This window comes from Micropterus dolomieu, linkage group LG13 (assembly GCF_021292245.1).
Source record: "Micropterus dolomieu isolate WLL.071019.BEF.003 ecotype Adirondacks linkage group LG13, ASM2129224v1, whole genome shotgun sequence".
Taxonomy (NCBI): domain Eukaryota; kingdom Metazoa; phylum Chordata; class Actinopteri; order Centrarchiformes; family Centrarchidae; genus Micropterus; species Micropterus dolomieu.
The window spans coordinates 11,253,186-11,278,535 of NC_060162.1; the positions used below are offsets into that span (position 1 = coordinate 11,253,186).

Consider the following 25,350-nt stretch of genomic DNA (forward strand, 5'->3'; position numbering starts at 1 on the left):
GATTACTACTGTAAGCCTGCTTTACCCACACACACTGTCTCAAAGACCTACATTCACAAGACCCACTTTCCACGCCATCCAACCCCCACCCTCTGCTCTAAGCGCTTTGAAAAAAAACTTGAATTTTATTTAGAATAAGCGAGACAAAACAACATATTTAGTGACAGTGACTCAGTGGTGGAGGCAGGACTGAAATGGAGCATTATGTATCCCTCTAACCCGTTTTTAAAAAAGGGTTGAAGCTATTGCCCAGTACAATTGTTTATTGCTTGTATATATCAGCAATGGCAAAATCCTTACTATGTAACACTATTTATTTTGAATATTTGAATGGTATTAGCTGTCACATATTATAACTCTGACTAAGAATAATAAACATAAATCCACACTGAAAAATATGGCAGTCAATTTGTGGCTGATCACTGAAAGTATCCCCCTGTAAACAGTTGTCCAAGGATACATAGTTATATTTGTTCCCTTCTGTTTATTAATAGGACATACATTACTGTATGTATCTTTGTATTTACTATAAAACCCAGAAAGATAACGTTAAAGATAAATTATGCCAAAAACTATTAGACTATTAACTACAGCCCACCAGGGGGTTGTGCCACATGGTGGGACCCTGTTCCTTGACATCATGCACTTTAAACTCATGGCTGTCTAGATGCCTTCGCAAGAATAATCCCTAACCCTGCTAATATAACTAAAGCGGCTTGAAACTTTGTGTGTGTGTGTGTGTTTGTGTGACAGAGAGAGAAAGAGAGAGAGAGAGAGAGGGGCCTTATAGCCATGACTTCTCTCAGACAGGGTGACCTTGATTCTGCCCAGAAATAATAAAACTATAACAGGTTTCAGCAGCATCTCTAGTCCACATATACATACCACATTACACATGAGAGCTGTTTTTATGAGCAGTTCTAAGAAAAATGCTTGGGTATTTTATTAGCTGTTTCGGGCATTGTTGGATCAAAATGTTTAAATTTGACTATTTTGGGGTCAGGAAAATAAAGCATTTTTGGCTGTGGCTGGTGTGAAGAAGACCTTGAAACACTGTTTTGACAGTCATTTGTCATAAAATATAATTCAACACTTACCTGAATAAATAAAATATTTAAAATCCAAGTAATGAAAAAAATAGTTTAGTTTAATAGCATAGTTTGTGAAATCCTGGCTACAATCCTTCTTCACCCCTCTTAAATGCAGCAGTATTTTCTCTCAGGAACTAAGGCTCCTTTATTATTTAAACTAACTATCATTGTCATTTTAATAAAGATATAAACTAAAATTATTTTTTTCATCAGTTTCTTCAAACTGGTTAAACAGCGCCCCTCTGGATTGTAACGGCTGGTATATGTTAGTCAGTTTGTGTGGTGAAAAAGGGTTTACTCCTACAGTCGAGTTCATATTGGAGTCTACGATGTAAAGCACTAAAGCAGCCAAGGGAATTTGGTATGGTCCTATATATATATATAGTATCTAACCATCAGATGCGGTCAAGCCCTTGTGAAACTATTCATGAACACGTACCTGGGGAAGAAAAGTAAGACAAACTGAAGTAGCAGCTCAGAGACCTCACACCAAAACATATGTTGGACATTAGCAACATTCAAATGTAACAACCGGGAGAGTTAACTTTGTTAACTTGTTTAATTATATCAGCTGCCGCGTTTTTGTAAGGCTAATTAGTTAACAGCGATTGAGAAAAAGAGATGGGAAGCGCTCTCAACAACGAAACACAGTTTATCAGAGCAGCCAGTGCGGTGGGACATGACTATTACCCGGATATTGACGGCTTCACCTCCATGACGCAGGCTACAGGAGAATGGGCTTCGGCGTCAAGTAATGTGAGCCAAATCGCACCCTGTCTGTCTGTCCGTCTATGTCTGCTGTCTGATGCGTAATATGTGTATTTAACTACTTGGTGTGTGGCTGCAAAGTTGTTTGGTTTAATGTAGTGTGCCTTGATTGTCTGTGCGGCCTAGACTCTTGTCTACATTTGAGTACGGAGTTTGGATTTATTGGCTGTTCAATCGCCTGTTATTGGCAGTATGTGGTTGTTTGTAGCCAGTGCAGATGGACTGGTAAATGCTTGTGAGAGATTTTTGTCCTTCAGTGGTGTTGTATATTACATAAGTAGCTTGAATAAGTAACAAGAACTCTCTGGTCTATGTAGACTAGGCTCACAGATTACTTGTTTAATATACATTGTTTGATATTTTTGTGGTTTGTCCATACTCATTAGAGGATTTTAAGATTTTTTTCAAGTCTGTCTTAATGCTTAATTCTATTGTGAAATTCTATTGTGATCCCTTCACTGCAGTTTAGAAAAGAAACATTATAGGGAAGAAGTCATGTGTACTTCTAAAAATTGGATTGCATTTGGAGAGGGGGATGACCAATAACTCTTTTAATGTACAAATGGGCATGTGACTATTGTTTTAAAATTGGCCTGAATGTTTTTTAAACCCATCCTTTTTAACAAGAAAGTTTCTCCATATCATGTTGAAAAAAATGCCACTTTTGTTTTTACACCAACTTATTCCACAATATAATGAAATACTATCAGCCTGGTAGCTGGACAGTCCTTTGTAAGAGTCAAAACAGCATGCAGTTTGTCTGTGGTCAACCTCTCATGCTGTCTATAGCAGGTTAGCTACTGTGCATGTTTGTGTTTTTATTTATATTTATGTGTATGTGCAGACTTCGGGGGTTGGGAGGATGAACATGGTTGTGGTCTGTCGGTGGGTCCTTACCGGCCTATCTAGGTGGAGTGAGTGAGGATTGCTTTGGCCTGTTCTTTGCGCGTGAATCTATCCTGACCTTTTCACTTCAGGACATAAACATCCTCTTAAATAATGTGCTGTGGATTTGTCTGTAGTGTGAGCCGTCTTAAGCTGCAGTATTGTTTGAGACATCCTATATATGCAGTATAAATAGATCAAAGGATTTTTATGCTTTGTCCTTGCATTTGTGTGCTGTGTGTCATATTATTTGCTTGCTTGTGTATGTGTGTGTGCACAGATGGGTGACAAATAAAACGAACAAACAACCTGACGTGTCTCAGTATGGAGTCAGGCCACTACTAGCCCCATAAACTACTTCAGTGCTCCTTGCAAAGACTTTGGAGGGATGAACACCATTCCTCCAAAAGATATTCCCTAATTTTTATGTACAACCTTTTATAATAGGGTAATCTCACCTAAGAACAGCAGAGACAAAGAAAAACAAACCTCAGCTTGACAACACTAAATAGATTTGAAGATGAATGTTTATATCATTTAGTCTTATGGAGATGGTGGTGGAGAGCATTTTCTTACACTTTGATCCGTAATCTTCCATATGTGTGAAACTGGCTCTAGATCTGGTGACTGCAAAGGCCGTAGCATTTTATTCACATCATTTTCCATCTCACCAAACCCTTCAGTGAGCCCTGGTGCACGGAAGCATCTGCGTTTGATATGTTTCTCCACTCTTATATTCAGGTTTTTCCTTTTAATATGTCCCCACGTTTGTTTGTCCGTGTATTCCTGCACACGTGCCTACATGTGTGCATGTGGGGATGAAACACAAAGTCCTTGTCTGTGCCGGTAGACACAAAGCCAGACCCATCAGGGAAGAGGAAGAGGAAGGGGGGGGGGAGGAGAGATAAGTCAGTCTGTCTATCTGCCAGCAGGAGGGGGGCTGGGGCCCGGGATGGGAGGTTATGGAGGTGGTGGGGTGGGGACAGTCTAGCCATGTTTACAGGCTGGATGTGTCGGTTGGGGGTTTAAAGAAGAGGACAGTCACTTCTGGCATTCTTATGCTTATTTAGCCCCAGCATGGCCTGAAGACGTGTTTTTCTAAACCTGAATGAATTGCAGGAAAAAAAAAAAATCACAAAAAAAAACACACACACACACACACACACACACACACACACACACACACACACACACACACACACACACAGAAATTAGTGTCTTTGATCTCTGCAACAACAACAGCCTCTCTTATTTCAAAGTTTTTATAGGTAGTCAGTCAAAATTGCATTGTGGTTAAGTAAAAGATTTTGATGTCGTATTAACCACTGTAACGGAAATTAGCTGACAGTGGCAAGAATACAGCCAGCTGATCATCCATAGCAAATTGTTTCAAGTGCTGCATTTTTCATGTGGTGAATTTTGAGCCAATATTGATCTGTTGCTGGGAACAGTCACGCACAAGGCTGCTTGCCTGTGCGCTGTTTGCAGTTTAGATGCCAGTACTTATTCATCTCCATGCCAACCGTTGGTGTGCCGCCACACGTGTTTGCACATAGAGCGTGGAAAAACATGGATGCAGCATCTTTAGTAAGTTTCGTAAGGAATTTTTGGAAGTTTTTTTTTGCTGCACTCAATCATCTTTGTCAGTTATTGGAGCCAGAATACCAAAATGAACAGGAAGAAGGCCTCTTTTAAAATATAAAACCATTTGTGGGTTGCAAGGGCAGAAATCACCTCGCTGCAAGTGTACTAGTGTAGACTTGAGGACCAAATGTAATAAAAATAAAATTGAATAACCAATACTGTACATTTTCATCATCCATTACTATTTCTTGCAAATGTAAATTATTCCAGCAGGCAAGTTCATCACCATCCAGTTTGATACTTTTTAAATAGCTCAGTGGTAGATCCTCTATTGGTATTATGCTGAAGTGTCTGTGAGAAGAGACGTTATAGGATTCAGGAAGAAGCGTTGATGTTTTTTCTTTTCCACTGTGTGACCACCATACTTTTAGTGCAATTAACAATAGCTCTCTAAGAGGGAAAAAAAACAAAAACGTTAAGATTAACATTGTTGTCATTTTCAACAGGTCAGTAGCTCAAATTTACATTCACATATGGCTACAACTATCATTCATTATCGATAAATATGCTGATCATTTTCGCATTTTATCGTTTGCTCAATAGAAATTCAGAAAATCGTGAAAAATGCCCATCAGTTTCCTGAAGGCCGATGTGAAGTCTTCATATTGCTTGTTTTGTCAAACCAACAGTTCAGCCTCCAGAACTATTTATTTTATTATCACTAATCCTCAAAACCGTGAAGCTGGTACAGGGCATGTGTTTGGTAGTTCCGCTTGAAAAATGAACAAGAAAAAGGATCTGTACATTTTATGCACACATTATGCAGCATGTATGTCAGCCAAAAAAAACCACAAAAACAGTAGACAGTGATGCGGAGAATCACTGCCAGTTCAGATGTGTCTTCTGAGAGAAACAAGACGTTCTCCTTCTGTCCTCATCAAATGTTAAATATTTATCAAATTTATCACCCCTAGGATGAGACCTCATACAATATCTAAATTTCATTGTTAATTTAAGTGTCTGTAGCATCTTTTTGGCAGCATTCAGACTTTCAAAATATTGACTTTGTGTGTAGAGCTGCTAAAGTCATGTGTTTTGCCAAAGCTCAAATTGGTAAACAACCCCAACTCAATAATTGATTGATTTGATTGTGGTTTATTTAAGCAATCAAAGTTTTAACAGAAGCTGACTCTTTTATGAATGAAAGAAAATTAACCTTTTAATGAATATCTTGTTAACTGATACTCAAAATCTGTCTTTTTGAGTATAAATATTTTCCCTCTGCAGTTACAGGCCACCACTTTCAAAGTTTTGTGCAGTAGTAGAGAAGGAAAAACATTGGAAAACCATGAAATTATTGTTCCATTGTGACTTGTTTACACGATACAGTAATCAGATGCTAAGTTATTACACTAAGTTATTATTAGTTATGTTCTCATATATCAACACTGCAATTGTTTTTTTGCACATTTTTGACACATAGCCTAAGCATTCAGTGAAATGCCTCTGTTGTGTACTGAATTCAAATTCTGATGCTTTTCCATTGACAGAAGTGCAAGTGAATCTCAATTTTTACATTTAAAGTGTGATTCAAAAAACCACAGACCCGGGCCTCTGAGCTGGCGCTGTAAAAGTAAACTTCACTTATTATTCATTGTCAGAACACAAATCATGTAATTTCAAAAACTATAATGCCAAAATGATACTTATTACAAAGTTAATGTAATTTCTTTTGGATCCACCTGTATCAAACTAATGCATTTTTATAATTGCTTTGATATTGCTGTATATTGTCCGCTGCATGGCAGAAGGGAGTTACAAACTCAATTTCACTTTACAACCTGTTGTAATGTGACAAATAAATCTACCTTGAATCCCTCTTTCTGCAGCATGACACATTCAGCTTAGTCTGGGGTTATGGTGGTTTGTAGCAAAGCGATTCACAAACCATGTCTAGCATCCAAACTTAAAAACCCCCAGATTGGTCAGTCTGTCATCATCCATGATAGATCTCAGGTGTGTCTTAATCAGCTCGAGCATTGAAAAGCTGCGTTCACAAGCGGCAGCACTCACAGGTATGGCAATGACAATTTTGCATAATCTAAAGAGCTCATGGAATACTTCTTTACATGATTGTGGTTGGTGGCGCGGTGGTGCAGTGGTTAGCACTGTCGCCTCACAGCAAGAAGGTTGTGTGTGGTTCCTGTGTGGAGTTTGCATGTTCTCCCCTTATCCGCGTAGGTTCTCTCCGGGTGCTCCGGCCTCTTCCCACCATCCAAAGACTTGCAGGCTAGGTTAATTGGTGTCTCTAAAATTGTCCTTAGGTGTGGATGTGAGTGTCAGTGGTTGTTTGTGTATGTGTGGCCCTGCGATGGACTGGCGACCTGTCAAGGGTGTACCCCGCCTTTCACCTGATGTCAGCTGGGATTGGCTCCAGCCCCCCGCGACCCAGTGTGCAGGATAAGCGGATGGCGATGGATGGATGGACGAGATCTACTATGAGATTCTCTATGCCATATTTCACTTTTTTCTCTAGGATTCCTTTCATTTGGTGTACCTCATGCCTGAGGTCTTCTCTGCATTTAAAAATGGAGGCAAATGGAAATGGTCTCCTCTTGGCAAGGATGCAGGATTTAAGGCTTGGCTACCCATCATTACTTCACAATTTGGTTTTGTCTATTTATCTCACTCAGCATGTTATCAAGGACAGGGTAGAATAATCTGCCATCAAAGTGTCCTTGGTATGCTCAGAACGCTCACCTAATGGAACTGCATTATGTCCATCTAGCCTGCTGCTCTGTTTTGTCTTTCTTACTGGAATAGGATCTCTCTCAACATTGCATTGTTCAGCAGAATACCAAACTTCTTTCCAGAGTCCTTTCATGTAGGATTCATCCCTGTAATCTTGAAAATTCTGCACAAGGCTGAACCTATATCAAGAGATGGAGACTGAAGATTATCAGAGAGACATCTTTCATCACCAAGAACCTCAGTGCACAGCACTAAAAGTCTAATGAACTGCAGGTCAGTTTCAGTGAGCAGGTCCGTGCACCTCTTCTATTTTTCTGCAGCTATTGCCTCAAGGATGCGGATAAAAGCAGGTAGTCTATGTTTCACTTAATCTTTGAAACTCTCAATGTGCTTCGTCATACATTTCTTTCTGTATGTTAAGCCACTTGGTGTGATTTTTAAAGCCAGACATATACATATATTCTCTGCAAGAACGCAAAGAAGCATTCAACTTGTGGGATGCTTGGCCTATGTTAAAAAGAACCAGAAGACAGCTATGAACACTACAATGGACATACAAAGGCATGCTTTTCCACCTCCTTTATACGAGATTGAAAACCCCTCAGACAGAAGCGCCATCGTAGGCTGGCGCAACCAGTTTACCTCTGTACTACAGGCCACATCTCTCAAGGACCTGGATTATTTTTCAGTCAGTCCTACAGCATCGAGGTGGTTTGCAGCTTCAAAGTGCAAGAAGCTTTCTTTAACAGCTCCCCTGTAGTAATAGCTAAGCACTAAAGAGACTTTTGCAATAACGATATTGTCTGATCAGCATCTTGATATGCCACACCTGTGAGGTGGATGGATTATCTCGGCAAAAGAGAAGTGCTCACTAACACAGATTTTGACAGATTTGCGAACAATATTTGAGAGAAACAGGCCTTTTGTGTACCGGAAGAAAGTCTTCAGCTCATGATGAATTGGGGCAAAAACAAAAGTGTTGCGTTTATAATTTTGTTCAGTGTAGAAGAGTACAGGAACACCTGGAGGTACTCTTGGGTCAGTGGGGGGCCTTTGTCTCGCCTGATGTTCTCCTTGGGATCTTTGGGAAACACCTAAAACAAATTTGTGTCAGGTCATCGTGTATTAACACCATGATAAATTGAGGGAAATGTCAGTGAACAGACACTATGAAATATGATTGATAGGTGCAAAATTGGCATCAGTCAAGCTTGAGATGACTACAATATCCTTTCCCTACTTTTTCAGTTATGTTACACAAGAAGAGCCATTTCCTTGCCTTTCTCTTGATTATGAAATGCACTGTCCTCTGTCCTATTGGGCCTTCCTCTCAGGGGCCAAAATCCCCCACAGAGGAACAACAGTCATGTCAGACTCACTGACCGAGAGCTGACTTTAATAAAGCAATAGGAAATTCATTTTCAAAGGAAGGAAGCGGCATGTGGAGACGAGATGACTGTCAAATACGAGTCTGAAGGCACGGCAATGCACACAGGGCAGGATGCACTAAAGATACCCTGCTCCCATTCACACACACAGAGCACAGATATGTATGCAAACACTGATGTCATGATTTGGATAGTCTCTGTGAAAGTGCGCGTCCTATTGCAGCATCACATAAGAACTTTGCAGCATGTGGCCCTCTGAGCAGCTGATTGGGAGCCCAGTCTGTAACGGCATTCCTTCCAGCAGGAGGGTAATGGACAAGGTTGAGGGCTAAACCACCACATTACCACTGCTCCCCTCACAGTTTGGTGTGAAGTGACAAACGACTCCATTGTGGATTACAGCATTTCTGGCATTTTACAACCAGGTTAACACTACAGCAGCAACACAAACCTCCGGCACAGTCTTGAGTCGTTTTCTAAACTCTCAAGTTATGTTGCATTTATTGATGGACAAAGAGATTGTGACATGGAGAAAAGGAAGGGAAACTTTGAAGAAGTGGCGGCGACGTTGGGTTTGCTGGTTCCGTGTGTGTGTGTATACACTGGTTCTGTGTGTAATGCAGACTTTGTAAGATTCCTGTGTGGACTGGAGCAAATGAGGGCTATGGAATGTGAGTGGAGGGTAATCATGGCAGACCTACAGGCGTAACCAGATACCGACTGCCAGACTTCAGAGGAGTGGGAATCCCTCCATGCCGACAAACCACCTCCTGCAGGAGATACTTTGGCTGGGACCTAAAAACTTCCCCCTCCTTTTAACCCAAACCTGGCCCTTGGTGTCCAGCCTCCCGCCCTGTTATTTTTTTTTTTTTGTCTTCTTGTTTGTGTAGTGTTTTCTGCCCCTAAAATGCACATGATACTGCTTTCAAGCTGAAACGGTTACAACAGTCTGCAACTATTTTTAAAAATTATTTATTGTTAAAATATTTTTTTCAAGCAAAACTACCAACAGTCACTAGTTCCAGCCTCTCAGTTTTGAGGATTTTCTGCTTTTCTTGTTCTTACGCATTTCAGACTGTTGGTTGGACAAAACAAGATATTTAAAGACATCACTTCAACTTTTAGGAAGTTTTTTTGGCCAAATGATAATCGCTTACAAAATAACCAGCAGATTTATTGATAAAGAAAATAATTATTAGAAAAATTAGTTGTTCTTGCTCATAACACTTTAAACTGCAAAAGTTGTCCTAATTAATGGCCTATTAACTGCACATCTAAACACTTTTAAAAAGTATACCCGATTACAGTGGCCTGAAAAGTCAAATAACTTGTTGGAGTTTGAATTTTCTGACATTTTTATAACATACCTCCACCTCCGAAACCATTGCACTGGTGCATTTCAGTATCAAACTAGTGAGTATTTACATTTTAAGACATAATTCTCATTTCAATAAACTTCAAAAGGCTAGATGTGAATACAAACACGCACACACATGATACAAAGGAAATGGTGGATCTTTATCAGACTTTCTGGATCAGACCATGACCCGGCTGTCTTCTTCCTGAAAACATCCTGTTGAGAGAGAGAGAGAGAGAGGATGGGGTCGATGATGATATTTACAGTAGCAAAGGGAAACAAACTACCAGAAATAGTACCAGCTCTAATTGTGGAGAACATACTGTCCTTGTCTTGCAACTTTCCACTTTTCTTTGCATCTCCTCTCTATTCATAAAAAAACATGGTATGTTTAATCGACAATCCCCAACTTTAAAACTCTCCCGAAATCCGGAAAAGGTTCTTTATTTTGCGGAGAATTGTCCGAGTACATTTTATAAAATGTGTTTTTGTGATTATGGCAACAAAGGAACGACAATGAGCTACAATACAATGACCACTTTATCTTTTCTCTTCCGCCCAAATTTCATGGTTACATTTCTACAGTTAATGTAAGGAAAAGTAATGACATTCAATTTATCACCTTCTGCATTGGCAATTTGAGATCCTTAATTGGCACTTTCATGCCAATTAAGCATCCACAGAACTGAACTGAAAAAAAAATCACTAATAGACTGCAATATCCTCTACTGATAAAGTAAAAAAAAAAACTCCATGAAGAATTAATCCCTGAAGGAAAATTTGTGTCTGACACAAGACACTCAACACATACTTAAAATATGTATTCTCATACACACATATGTGCATGCGCACATGCACAGACACTCGTGCTGGACACTTTCTGCTGTCTTGTACAGTAGACCCTGGAGCCTGGAGCAAGATCAAAGTAATAGTGCTGATCCAGGCAGGAGAAAGAGATAAATATGGTACAAAGAGAGAACTATAGAGAGACTACTATAACTTCTGCTTTTACACTAATTATCTCCTTGCTCAATACCAGAAAAACACACGTAGCACAGAAACTGCTGCCTATTCATCCTTAACACTCGACTAAGAGCTTGGAAAAGATCCAGTCTCTCTTGTGCTACTGACTACCACCTACTCGGCCTACAGTAACAATACTGGCTCACTTCTATTGTTTCTAGGCATGAAGACAGTTTTGGTTTATTACTTTCTGCCTCCAACCCGATACAATTGCGCTGAATCACATTATTCAGTTATTCAAAAGCAATATCTCTTTCCAAAAACTGTGTCCTTTTAAACTCGAGACAATCCACATACATTGCTGTGATCCATTTGCATTGGAACTAAATTAGGAATTAGGAAACTCAGTGATTTCTGTAGGTTATAGAGTAACAAGTTACACAGTTTTTGGAAAAAGTAGTTACTGTAGAATATTTTAGATGTTTCAGTGTTTGAGCACCACTGTGACATTCCATTGAGTTCTGTTGTATTGGGGTTGAGGCAGCTAAACCTGGCAACCTCAAAACATGGGCAGATGAAACAAAAACTGTGTGGCTACATACTACTGATATCAGTGGTGCAACGGATTGTAGTTGATCCACGATCTGTACGGAACCCCCCTCGTGGTACAGCATGCAGGTGAAATGCGCATTGATTGCAAAGTTTAGACATCACAGTATGGGAAACAGTTTTACTGCCGGTGTTGCGCTTTAAAGTAATAAATATGTACATCGCGATGCAGAGTTGCAGAGATAGAAAAGACAAATGCATGCTATGTTTAACTCTGAAACACAGTGATTGTTTAGGGCAGAGGGACTGTTGTGAAAGCCATTGCTTTCTCCTTCATTGAGTGAAACCCCCGTAGGCTGTGACGTCAGGCATTTTCAGTGTTGTAACAGGGACACTGGGCTGCTTTTTAAGAATGGGATATTTATTCCCGCTTCAATAATATCTGCTGCCTTCACTTCGACACACAGCTCTGCTGGTCACAGGAGCAGCTACGTACATTCTTGTACGTAGCTGCTCCTGTGACCAGCTCCTGCTGCTGCTCCTTGTAAGTATTGATTGGCATTTATCATGACGTGTAACCAATCAGATCAAACGAGACTACAGACGGAGAGAGGCAACAACATCAAAGCCAAAGTAGCACATTTTAAAATTAATTTACCCCCAACTTTTTTGTCTTACTGACCAGAAACCATGAGTTTTGTGATCCTTTGCACCACTGATATGATGAAATAGATTATTATTATTATTATTATTATTAGTGTAATACCAGCTCCTACAGAGAGTGTTGCATTATGGTTTGTTTGTAGCCATAATGTTGTTAGGCTAGCGGGTTTCTTCAAGTCTGTTTATAGGGCATCTATTAGAGTTAGCCAACACTAAAAGTGTTTTTTATGAAGCCCAGTATAACTTATAGGAGTTTCGGATGGCTCGGGGAACATGCTTTGCATCAATAGAGGAAATAAATTCCTGATGATGGAAAACCTCTCCCGACTTTACTGGTGTCACAGAAAGTCACGATGAGGTGCTCAAAAGGACAAAAAGACATCTGCCCGTTTTACGAACCTGACAGGCGAGTGTAAGTGACTGACACAAATGTTCTCTTATGTGATGCTTAAATAGGAGTAGGTAGAAAAAAAAAAGTGTTGGAGAAGGGAGGGTCATCTTATATTTGGGCCGGAACATCAAGTAATTCTGTAATTTGGGTGAACCCACCCTTCAACACATCTACCCATCACCCACATGCATGGTTTGGGTTGTTTTGGAAAGAGTTTCAGAGCAATGAATCTGTTGGAGAGGGCCTTGAAGGAGCAGTCAATAGACGGAAAACAAAAATCATTAGGATGTAATACTGTTATCAATGTCCTGCATGCTAGTGCATCACCTACCAGTCCCTCTCCTCTTCTGTCTTTTCAACTTCACCTTCCTTCGCTTCACCTCCCCTCCTGTCTCCTTTCTCTGAGTGCATACTTCCTGTTGTCTTTTTCTAAGCACGAGCCAACAACGCTGACGTACTTCCATGTCGTACTGGGTGAGCTGTACTCTTCAAACAAACACACTGAGGCTGATAGAGCTACTCTGGCAGCAAGAAGATCAAGATAGCGATGAAAAGAAATAACCACCAGGGAGAGGCTGTTTGTAAAAATGAGATACCAGAGAAAGAAAAGGTCTTTAGACAGTTAGATTTAGTTGTGCTTTATGCAGTGTGCTACAGACAGTAGGTTACTGTGGTAGATATTGAGCTATGTTATCAGCAGAATAAATAGATATTTTCCCCAAGTTTCTTATATTAAATAAAGTGCATAACCCAGTTTTCATTCCTGATGTCTTTTAACATTGTGCTTCTGTATAACTGTACTGTAGCTTTAAATTACAAGTCAAACCAGTGCTTTACTTTGCATTGATAGAGGATCAGGATAAATCGTCTGCTGGTAGATTTAGTAAGGGTGTACTTATACTAAGTCACTTTGGACAAAAGCGTCTCCAACATGTCCTAAATGAATATATCTGTAGCTGCTTTTAAAAGTTCACATAAAAAGTTGACTAAAATTTCTTTTGGTCTGCTTTTGAACAGCATGACAAACACCTCACTTTAGATTACCTTGGTCACACTTGATAGAGCTAGTCATATGTAAGAAACTGGGTGCTCTTTCATCTTAAACCTTTTTTTCCTCTCTATTCTCTCACATGACTCTCTGGTTTGTGCCGTGATGCCTGATATTGAATGGTACTGAATGAACTGTTGGGGGGAGAGAGAGACTTTTAGATGGTGGAGCAGATGCTGGCTTTCATCCAGTATCTGCCGTCATTCATCTGGGCAACAGGGTTTATTGAGAACAATCACAGACGGAGAGAGAAGTGCGCTGACAAGCTTTATGTGCGTGATGATGTGTAGGTCTCTCTCTGAAAAGAGCCGGAGAAAATGTTTTTCATTCCAGCTTTCTGCCACTGTTACTCACTGCAAGCTCTCACATTACAGGAAAGTAGACGTTTTTAATGAAAAACCAAATAAGATAAATACATAGGTCTACTGTTAAAAGCAAAACCTTAACGCAATCCAATAGTGTTTTACAGTAACTGAAGTAATGCAATATGTCTATCCTAGAAGAAGTATGTAGAGAGGAATCAATAAATGGACTTGCTGGATCTTTGGGGATGTTAAACTTCCTATCGTAAAGCTCATTTAGGAATACTTTTTTTTATCTCAGCATTCAATCAAGTAACTCGCTGTATTTGATTTAAATCCCTTGCGTTTAGTAGAAAAACCACAGAGATGAAAACTGAGCTTTAGAGATGTTGGAAGACTGCTTTGAGCTAAGCTAGGCTTAACATGTCTGACAACTGAAACGAAATTGATATTGATCCTCTCGTCTAACTCCTTATAAGACGGCAATCAAGCAGAGCCCTGTCAGAATATGCCTTCAAATAAGTCAATAGCTTAATTTCTCACTTGACTAATAAGTGAAAATGACGAGACCAATTACATTGTATGATATATATGTATCATCATACAATGGAGTTTGTGATGGAGGAATGTAATCATGACATAGTTTGTGTCCATATCACATAACCCGTGTTGAGAGATATCATGTCTGAGGGTTTTGTATGTCCTTGTTGAACTGTAAGAACTGATGGCAGTTCTTTGTTGTAAGAAGTATGTGACAGTGGTTGTAGACCTTGTTGCAGGTTGCTCCCTGTTTAGTCTGAGAGGAAAATACAGAAGGAGCTGATGTATGTTGGCAGCCATGTAGTAGCATAAACTGTGGCAGGACACGCAAAACGGTGTTGCAACTTGAATTTGTTGGTTAACTTCTAATCGTTAAAGATTATATTTTTTTGTTGCTTCTTGTTTATTAACCACACTAACATATCCCAGAAACAAGCGCTGCCATCTTGCGCTGGTGTCGTCATTTGGAGCCAGAGTCGGCGTATCAGTGATCGGGGTTGGAGCCGCCACAAGGGGGGCGATCGAGATGATTTGGCTTCACTTTTGATGAGCTGTCATTTCGTCCATCTTTATGTAGAGTCTTGTGCTTTGGACAGAGCCATGCTAGTCGTTTCCACTTGCTTCCAGTCCTAATGCTAAGCTAAGCTAACTGTCTCCTGGCTGTAGCTTCATAGTCAACAGACAGTAATGAGAGTGGTATCAATCTTCTCATTTAACTCAGCAAGAAAGCAAATAAGCCAACACATCCTTATACCTAAAAGACAAAATAGGTGGATTGTCAATTGTCCCACAGCAACATATGATTCCCTAAAACTACATATACACTTAACAAAATTTTGTTTTTGCCCCCATTCATCATGAGCTTAACTCAAAGATCTTAGACTTTTTCTGTGTACACAAAAGGCCCATTTCTCTCAAATATTGTTCACAAATCTGTGTTAGTGAGCACTTCTCCTTTGCCGAGGTAATCCATCCACCTCACAGGTGTGGCATATCAAGATGCTGATCAGACAGCATGGGTATTGCACAGGTGTGCCTTAGGCTGGCCACAATAAAAGGCCACTGGAAAATGAGATCCGGGGACTTGAGTCCCAGTATCTCTTTTCAAGGAACATGGAACCAGTAAATGCAATTGGTTGCTGTTTTGTTAAAGTTCAGTGCTTCTATACAGTGTAAGCATTGTTGGTCAAGTTTGATAACTCAGCAAACAGCAACCTGCAAGAGTGTTATCCCATTATGACTGTTTCTGTAGATTTCTTTCTTTCATTCATTCAGAAAGCTGATGAGGAAGTTAACTAATCACAGCTTTGCTAAAAGGGTGCTTTCAGTCACCAATTAAGAAAATCTTCTAATTCAGTCAGTGACACACTGATGATTCAATACACAGTTCAGCTTGAGAATTCAGTGTAAAACTGTGTTTATTTATGTATATAAACATCCCTAAGGAGGAGGCAACACAAGCCCCAAATGCACAAAAAGGAAATTCCAGCCCTGTTTGCCCATTACTAATCAGATCAGCATACAAGCAGTTAGAAAGCTAAACCAGCTGGAGAATCAGCTAAGGACAGTCATTCAGTGTCTATGTGCGGTGTCGGCTTTAATGAAGGTCTAATAGCTACAAGTCTTCTGTTTTTTTTATTCACATCCATGTCAGTCTGAGAGTCATAGTGGTAACAAGGCCACTAGTCTTTGTACAGCTCATACAATCGTGCACACACAGACTTAAACACATGGCCTTGCTACGTTTGGCCTCCTCTCCTTCACGTTTCAGGGCTGCAGTGGAATTTTCTTTCCCCTCATGTAACCCCCCGCACAAACATCTATACATTGACACACACATCACTTTTCAGGCGGGCTTCCTCTCTTACGTCCAGGGCACCTCTAAGATAGGCGCGACTTTGAAATTAGTCCCCAGGAAAATTGGATCCCGTCCACTGTTTAAATTCCATGGACTTTGAGGCATGCAGTTGCTTAGCAACAGCAGAGCTGTATCCCCTTCTCTGATATCCATTTTGGTTTAGTTTCTGCATATTCCAGCTTTGACTTAGACCTAAGTTAAGGATCTTAAATGACTCTAGTTTGTGTAAATACAGCATTAGAAGACGAGATGTAGCAAATCAACAACTTCAAATGAAACAATTTCTAGTTATGATCAATCATGTTTTTATTTACACTACACATTTATGTACACTAAATAGTTTGATTTGTAGATGGAAAGGCCCCATCATAGAATACTGAGTTTTTAAAATATACTCGAAACATTTGACTTCCCTGTGTGCTAACATGTCAAGTATAAACTAATATTTTACAGCACTGGTATCTGTTTAATTCATTACACAGACTCATATTTAATCAATATTCTGGTGCTGTGGCCTTTACTGAGCATATATTTCCTTCAATACTCTAACCATACGCACAAGAGCACAGTAAGTGGACGAAAGTGTGTTTCTGCTCTGATGGAGGTCAGTGCATATTTTGATTTCATGTCTGATGGGACTGTAAAGCTTAAAGAAACTGTGCATGAGTGTGTATGTGTTTTTTATCCACTGCTCTAATCACTATAATAACCTCTGCTGGACATCACAGCCCCTAAGCATGTTGTGTTTGTGCATGAGAGACTAGTGTACGTAGGTGGGGGATGAAAACGACTTGACTGCAAGTTTTTTTCTTTTCTCTGTTTGGAGGTTCCTCACGTCCCCCTGTACATCAACAGTTTTTTCTTCCCTTCAGCTCTCCACATGGTCACAATCAAAAAAGCTCTGTCTGGTGTTTTGCCAAATATTTGATAAGGCTTCACATTGCCCAGATAGACTCTGGACCTGTGGACAAATTCCTCTGCTAACAAAAGGGGATTTCATTACATTGGCCGTGTGTATGAGCCACTTTGAGCGAGGAATTGAATCAAGCCAAGAGTGGTCCAGTAAATCCAATGTGTTCTCGTCAACACTGCTCACTAATCTTACCATGTCTGTCTCTGTTGTTTAAGTTTTCAAAACGTTCGCAATTTTATTTTTGTGTTTCTTTCTCTGTGCTGGAGTTATTTTAAGAACTTGATGGCTTTGTCCTGTGTGTTGTTAAATTTGTAACAATCTTTATCGCACATCTCTCCATTATACTCCCACACAAAAAATTGTTTTTAATGGTCAAGCATAGACTATAGTTTTTCATTATATTCCAATGAAATCTGAGGTTCATTTATAAATTTTACTCATGGATAGTGGTTACTAAATAATGATGGCTGTGTATTGCTTTGTACACCATATACGTCAGCTAGGTAATTTGCCTAATCTTCGCATGTCTTTAGACCACGGTGGAAATGCACACAACAATGGGCTGAAAGAAACTTTTAGGTCCTTGAAAAGAGATACTAGGACTCAAGTCCCCGGATCACATTTTCCAGTGGCCTTTTATTGTGGCCAGCCTAAGGCACACCTGTGCAATACCCATGCTGTCTGATCAGCATCTTGATATGCCACACCTGTGAGGTGGATGGATTACCTCGGCAAAGGAGAAGTGCTCACTAACACAGATTTGTGAACAATATTTGAGAGAAATGGGCCTTTTGTGTACACAGAAAAAGTCTAAGATCTTTGAGTTAAGCTCATGATGAATGGGGGCAAAAACAAAATTTTTTTAAGTGTATATGTAGTTTTAGGGAATCATATGTTGCTGTGGGACAATTGACAATCCACCTATTTTGTCTTTTAGGTATAAGGATATGTTGGCTTATTCGCTTTCTTGCTGAGTTAAATGAGAAGATTGATACCACTCTCATTACTGTGTGTTGACTATGAAGCTACAGCCAGGAGACAGTTAGCTTAGCTTAGCATTAGGACTGGAAGCAAGTGGAAACGACTAGCATGGCTCTGTCCAAAGCACAAGACTCTACATAAAGATGGACGACATGACCGCTCACCAAAAGTGAAGCCAAATCATCTCGATCGCCCCCCTTGTGGCGGCTCCAACCCCGATCACTGATACGCCGACTCTGGCTCCAAATGACGACACCAGCGCAAGATGGCAGCGCTTGTTTCTGGGATATTTAGGCTTAATTTGTTTTATAGTGGGAGGAAGTTGAGTCTTCTACTCCTCCATGCACAATTGTATGTGCATGTACTCTTTCACCCTTCAGTAATACGTGTCAGTAAAGCGACCGCTTGTGCATTTACAGTAACAGCAGTGATTCTGCATCCTACCAGCTGAGCCACACATAAATCAACCACCATTTACTGTGGCATGCTGAACTCTTACTGAACCAGTGTACTGTTAGTGGGGCTGAAAAGCACATCCAGTTCACAACATTGATTTCACTCACCCAGTCAATTAGCCGGCCAGTCATTCATCCAGCCCGCCATCCAGTCATCCAGGCGGCTGGTCTGCCTTTTTTGGAGCTTTTCAGATGGGTGTTTGGGTGTGAGTGAGCATTAGGGATGAGATTTGAAGAAGATTACCAAGGACCAGAAAGCTGCCTTGGGGCTTCATGTGCTTTTTCAACAGAACTGCTGCTGTCCCTGCTGCATTAGTGTATGAAAGATGTGGTGTGTGTCACTCTCTCTCCCTCTTTCTGTCTCTGTCTCTCTCACATTCGCTAAGTGGTTCATACATTGAAAAACATGACTACAGGGGTTTACAGTGATATCTAGGTCTTCTCTCGACATTTAACCATTTGTGGTTTGTGTGGCCTTGACAACATTACATCTGTACTTCTCTTTGCTTTCCTTTGACCGTCCTGCACTTGCCTTACGTGAGGACTCACTCTCTGTGTGTCTGCATTAAACTCTGGGGAAGTAGCTGGGTTTTGCTGGCCCAGAACAGGACATCTGGCCTAATTATTCATGCTGCTAATACCCTCATCAGACCATGGAGAGTACATTAGATTACAGTGGCAAAGCTCTGTGCCTTGGGGAGAAGTTGAGCCTGGGGTGATGAGTGTACTGTTGTTCAAAGGCCTCTGTTGCTCTTCTTGGTTAATAAAGGTGTGGCATAATGAAGCATTAGTGGCTCTATTGTTGTGATCATAGGTTTGTGTATATGGGTGTGTGGCATTTATTATGAAAATGGTGCTACTATAGCATGTTTTGCTCTTTTAGTTTTTTGGGGTGTTGATTAGGGCTGTAACGCTTTGTGTATTCCCGGCCAACCATAATGGTATGGGGGGGCGTCATGGTCCAGTGTGTAGATTGTTCACATGCGCGAGTTCTGCCTGGAAACCTTTTGGCTATACTTATCTCGCAGTAAAACGTCACGTCTATGTACCGTTAGTGTTGTTGTTAAATAGTGATAGAATTATCACCAGCATCTGCAGCTCGTCTAATTTTTTAGCAGTTTGTCTCACACCATTACTGCTTTGGTTCACTTTCACCATTCCGACTTCTGTTTTCAGCCTCGGTTTTCAGAGAAAAAGATCTAAAAACCCACTGCGCACTACCTGCTCAGCACCAAATAGCAGACGGACGCAGACTAGCTGGTGAACATAGTGAAGCATTTAGCAGCTAAAGAGACATCTATTTCCTTCAGGAGTTGGTAGAGACCAAAACAGAGGTAGGAGAGTGACTATTGGAGTTACAGTCTTCAGGTGGCGAAAAACCTAGCTCCAAATTTAATGTTCCTGCCTAACTGCTGGATGTATAAATAAGCAACTATTTGCTAACAAGTTCACTATATCAATTCAAAAGGTGACGACATGCCAATGTTGTGTTCTCAACCTGTTTCTGCGGCTCCCTGCTTAGCAAAAACAATTTGTTATTGCACGATTAAGTGCTCAAGATTGTAGGTGGGGCTGTGAGATATGACTAAAATTTCAATATATCCCAACAACGAAATATATCCCGATATAAAACATTTTTTGTAAATTCAATGAAATATCATGAGTTACTGTTCAAACAGTAACTCATGATATTTCTCTGCATCATAAAGGTGGGGTGACTTATGTGATTCTGGAGAAATCCAATACCATGATAAATACCATGTAGAGCAGGGGTATTCAATTAGAATTCAAAGAGGTCCAGTTAGAGAAAATTTCCCGAAGCAAAGGTCCGGAACATCATAACGACTAACTTACGTTATCATTCAGTACCATAACGTATAGTTGTATCAACATATGTTTTTAGTCAACAACTGACTGTTATATCAAATAATAGTCAGTTTTCACATCAAACTGGAGGGATAATAACTACTCTAATAATAAATTCTAAATTTAAGTACACTAAAATAAAGTGCTTAATTTTTTGAAAAAATTAAATAAAAAGTGTAGCTTTAAGTGGTGAAGTGTAGTCTTAACCAATTTTATAATAAACTCTCAACACATCATAACAAATGAATAGCTGGAATGCTTCCTCTTCTCTTTCATTCCCTCTTACAGAGCTACCACTCCTACTTTCTCTCGTTCAGTGAGAAACATGAGCTCTAGTTTGTCCTGCCAGCTAGCATTGGAGATCTATGAGATATTCTGGTTTTGAACTGCCCGTGGGAGGAATGTACATGTAAAAATCTGTACATCCTTGATTAAAAGCCATGTGAAATCTCTTTTCCCTTTTGTCTCCTCAATTCGTGTGTGTTTCCAAAATGTCTCTGGGGAATCGTGCGGACTCGAGTGTTATGATTGGAACACATGCGATTGGTCTGTGAGTTTCCTGGGTAACAAAACAGTAATGTAACTAATGTTAGCTAGGTTATGGGCTAGCAGCAAACTGTGGCTAACTTACTTGCTACTGCAATGCTAACGGAAGGACGAGACGTCCCAGAGCAGCACAGCAGCTCCAGACTGCAGAACTCACAACTCTCCTGCTGCTATAGCTAACATCACAACAACAGCATGTCTCAGTAAACTAGACAGTAAGCTGAGTGTCTGTGGGCAAGCCATTAAATGTTACCTGACACACACATCGTGGCTGGAACAGCTGGAATAATGCTGCGTGGCTCAACAGACTTCTCTCTTTGGTATGAGCTCATAGTTTTTGCTTACATGGTCTGATTCCTCCTGTTCAGTATTACCCAGTTCTGAGTAAACTTCACTCTCCTCCACGTTTGTTTATTCTGAATGCAAATTTCTTCTCCGAAACATCGGCATGTGTGGAAGAACGGACCGCGGTGAAGTTAGTTTTAAGCAGTTAAGCATTAGTTTTATGTTGGATAGTCGGCAGACGTAAAACTACCTTCACCGCGGTACAAACGGTGCAAAGTGCCGTCCCCTTGCAAAAATATTTCAGTAAAGTGTAAAATTTGCGACACAACGAAATAAACGATAGAGCATAATTGTAAACAGATGTTTACCCCTAGGTGTGGGTATTGGGACAGACCTATACTCCATTTGGCTTCCAATTTGGTTGTCACTAGAAAATCATATTTTGTGCTTGTGTACTCTCTTCTGATTTATCATTTCTGTAAACTTTAAGGTGTACAGAACCAAGACAACCAATTTAATTTTGAAGGATAAATAAAGTCTGGTTCTGATTGTGCGAGATGTAACCAAGCCACCTACACAGGAAGTGCTTATATAATTGGGGCAGCTCTTTGAAAATGTGCAGCACATCCCTCAAATTAACAGTTGCCAGCAGAGCGCACTTACCTGCCCTGGTGCCTTCAGATAAGATGACTGTAGGGATTGAATCAACCGACAGTGATGGGTCTCACACAGCACACAAACAGCTGTGGATGGCAGATACCCCTCTACCACAGAACAGACTCATCCTCGCTGTCATTATGAACTTTATCACACACTGATGTATGTAGTCGTGTCTAGCAGTTAACAAAGGCAAGCAGAGATGTGATTTTGGAGATCTATATGTGGGAGCGTCTTTGCTAAGTAGAGCTTTGGTTAGCATGTCTTACTGTCAGTGCTGAGACTGGGTTTGAATAGTTGGAGGAGCAAAGGCTGTGTTTATGTCAAAAATGACACTGATTGGTACCTTCACTCCTCTCCAGTGTCCTCCCCACTCATTTTTTGGCACAAGAGATGTCAAGAGGACCCCTGAAATTACCAAGAAGGTGCAGATGGGAAATCATGACCTCTTCATTGGGCACAGTCTTTCAGTTGATCTGTTTTTGTTGGTGAAGGAGACAAGAATTGGCATTTATTTCAGTCTTATCTACACAAAAAGAGTATTGTAAAAAAAATACCGTTTGCCTCTTCCATCGTGTGAAACCCTCACAAAATATGCTAACACTGATGAAAACAAACGTGGAAATCAGTCGGATAGTCAACATGAAATCTAATATGTGTCGACTGTGCCAGCTAACTCACTACTGAACCCTCAGTGTGACAGAGTGTGAGAGACAAGGGGGGAGGGGGAGAGGGGGGAGGAGGAGGAGGAGGAGGAGGAGGAGTGACAGAAAAAGCTTGGTGAGAAATGGTGTGTGTGTGTGTGTGTGTGTGTGTCCATGTCACCTCCCCTCTCTGCACCACAACTTGTGAGGGCGACAGCCTGTGAGAGAACAGGAAGCAGAGGAGACTGTGGAGGTGTGAGTGTGTGTGTTTGAGGGTAAAAGATGAGTGGGCAGTCTAGCAGCAAGCTGAGGCAGACTAGCACTCTGTTCTATTATTAGGATCAATATTTTGTATCTCCAGAAGAAAGCTTTCGGGAAATAAAAACCACATTAATGCAATTGAATTCAAAATAAACAGTAATTATTTAGTGATAATATAACTTATAAAATGTTCCATTATCAAAAGTATTTTGTTTCACTTATTTTTAGAAAGCCCCCTTTCTGAGCATCTCTCCTTTTAAACCGACTGACCAGATTGATTGGGTGGCGGGTCAGTGCATGCTGGATTTGAAAATCTAATAGTGATTCCCTGAAGCACCTGCTCTTGTTCCCTGTGGGACCAAATCGCTTTTCATTGAGCAGCCAAATGAACCTTCCCAGTTAAAGACTGAAACCAAACATGTGCCTTTTGAAGGAAGCAAGTGAGCCACAGAACCATTGTTAAGTCTCCTCTCTATTGCTTCTACAAATGAAAAAGCTGTATTCTTTCAGGTAAAATCCTGCTGTTAATGAGTAATTAAATTTAGCTTCAAAGGTTATTTACAACACTAAAATATTACTCATTTTTGTTAGAAGGTGTTGGACAAAAAAATCCCAATGCGAATTCAAAAAGCATACGCAATCAAAAGGAAATCTTTATCAAAAGGAAACGTAAATATTAGATTCATTTTACCTGTAGCATCCGCTCACTATGCGAAGCATATGTGCACCGCATACGTGAACACATGGCAGGTTCAAGAGAATTTTTTAGTTTGGATTTTTTTTGTTGTAAGGTGGCACGATTGCATTATTGATACACGGACATTAACTGAAGCTGCGAGTCCTGTAATTGGAAGTCTCACCAAGCCAGCTGGTTTCTTGTCTAATAAAGACGAACAGCGGCAATCAGGGCTGAGTTAACTGGACATTTTAAGCCACAACAGTAAATAAGTTTTAACCATACACCACAGAAGAAGGCATCTTCTGTGTTTCTGATGCTTGACTATGCTCTCAGACATCCCACCCCCCATCCTCGGGGCGTCTGGGAGGACGCAGTAGAGCCTGTTCACACTTAACACTGCCAAGATTATTGACTATAAGCTAATGCTGGTGCTTGCTGCTAAAATGTCTATGCCAGCAGTGATGAAGGACTGAATGAGCAGTGACCTGCCAGAAATGAGCAGTATAGCCTGACACATTAGCCTGACTGGATTTTTTTAGACTGATATGAAAATTGATATGTAAAATGTAAATGCTCTGTACGCCTTTCTAGTCTTTTCGACCACTCAAAGCGCTTTTACACTACATCTGCATTCACCATTCACACACATTCATACACTGGCGGATCAGCCACCAGGGGCAATTCGGGGTTCAGTATCTTGCCCAAGGACACTTCCACATGCAGCCTGGGGGAGCCGGGATTGAACCGCTGACCTTTCGACTAATGGGCAACCTGCTCTCTAATCTCAGATAGAATGCAATTTTAATACCGGTTTTATGATCATACCGTCCAACAAATGATGAAAACAAGGAGCGATGACTAATTTCTGTCATTACCTACCAGCAGTATATAACAATCATTATGTGTGATATAATTAATTAACCTGAAAATAAAATTAAAAATGTAAAGTTTTAGCTTAAATCAACACTTTCCCATTTTCAGACAATGAGCCTACTGTAGCTAGCAGTAGTGACTGTTTCTGCTTTAGATCTGATGGTGCTGACTGAAACTCCTGCAAATACAATCCACTGTAGAAACAATGTCTCTTTTAGTTAATAGGATTATAACATCAGCCTGCAATCAAATACAGAAACATTTTATAACTAACACTAATGTCTAAAGCAGGCAAGAGAAAATATACTCATGATACTCAATATCTATATAAGGCCTCATTTTTGAGGGACCTGAATTCAATGCTTTTTAAGACATACCCTGATAAACAACTTTAAACATGTTTATTTAAAGAATTGTGAACCTGAAATGTACTGAGTGGAACATTTTACTGTTGCAAAATATACTTGTCACAGCTCTTTGGTGGACAAACTATGTAATAGTGACACAGTATACCTAAATATATCTTTGACATTTCTGTACAACAATTTCTTGTAACTTATCAGCGCACAGTATCTGCATATTTGCATGGGCAGTGTATCAGTCTGGCTTTAATGATCAGCATATTTTCTTAATTCTTTCAGAATTAAGTGGTGCAATATCAGTGGAGTAGAAACTTTAAAACCTACCAAAAAACAATGTGTGGTGCACAGAGAACTGCGATTCTGTATTCAAGACCTGCCCCCAACCAGCAGACAGGATACTGAGCGCAGCTGGCAGCCAAGTGTTGACGTTGGGGTGTGTGTGTGTGTGTGTGTGTGTGTGTGTGTGTGTGTGTGTGTGTGTGTGTGTGTGCGCGCGCGCACATGGTGGCTGCATCTAAAGTAGCCCCTGTTGTACACTCATGGCACCATGATTCAATTATATAGAGCCAGTGCTTTGCCTGAATATTAATCTGGGGGCCCAAACCTAATTTGTCTGGTGATGGGGGACACAAGCCCATCTGGCTGTATGGTAAGTGTGACTGTGTGTGTGTGTGTGTGTGTGTGTGTGTG

General features: G+C 40.4%; 1 long non-coding RNA gene across 1 annotated transcript in view; it reads left to right on the forward strand.

Annotated features, from left to right (window-relative positions):
• The first annotated feature begins 1,551 nt into the window (after positions 1–1,551).
• Positions 1,552–25,350, forward strand: part of LOC123981541 — a 78,815-nt gene continuing 55,016 nt past the window's right edge. Inside the window, exon 1 of the long non-coding RNA XR_006827788.1 lies at positions 1,552–1,847. This is a non-coding gene — a long non-coding RNA (uncharacterized LOC123981541). The remainder of the gene's footprint in view (positions 1,848–25,350) is intronic.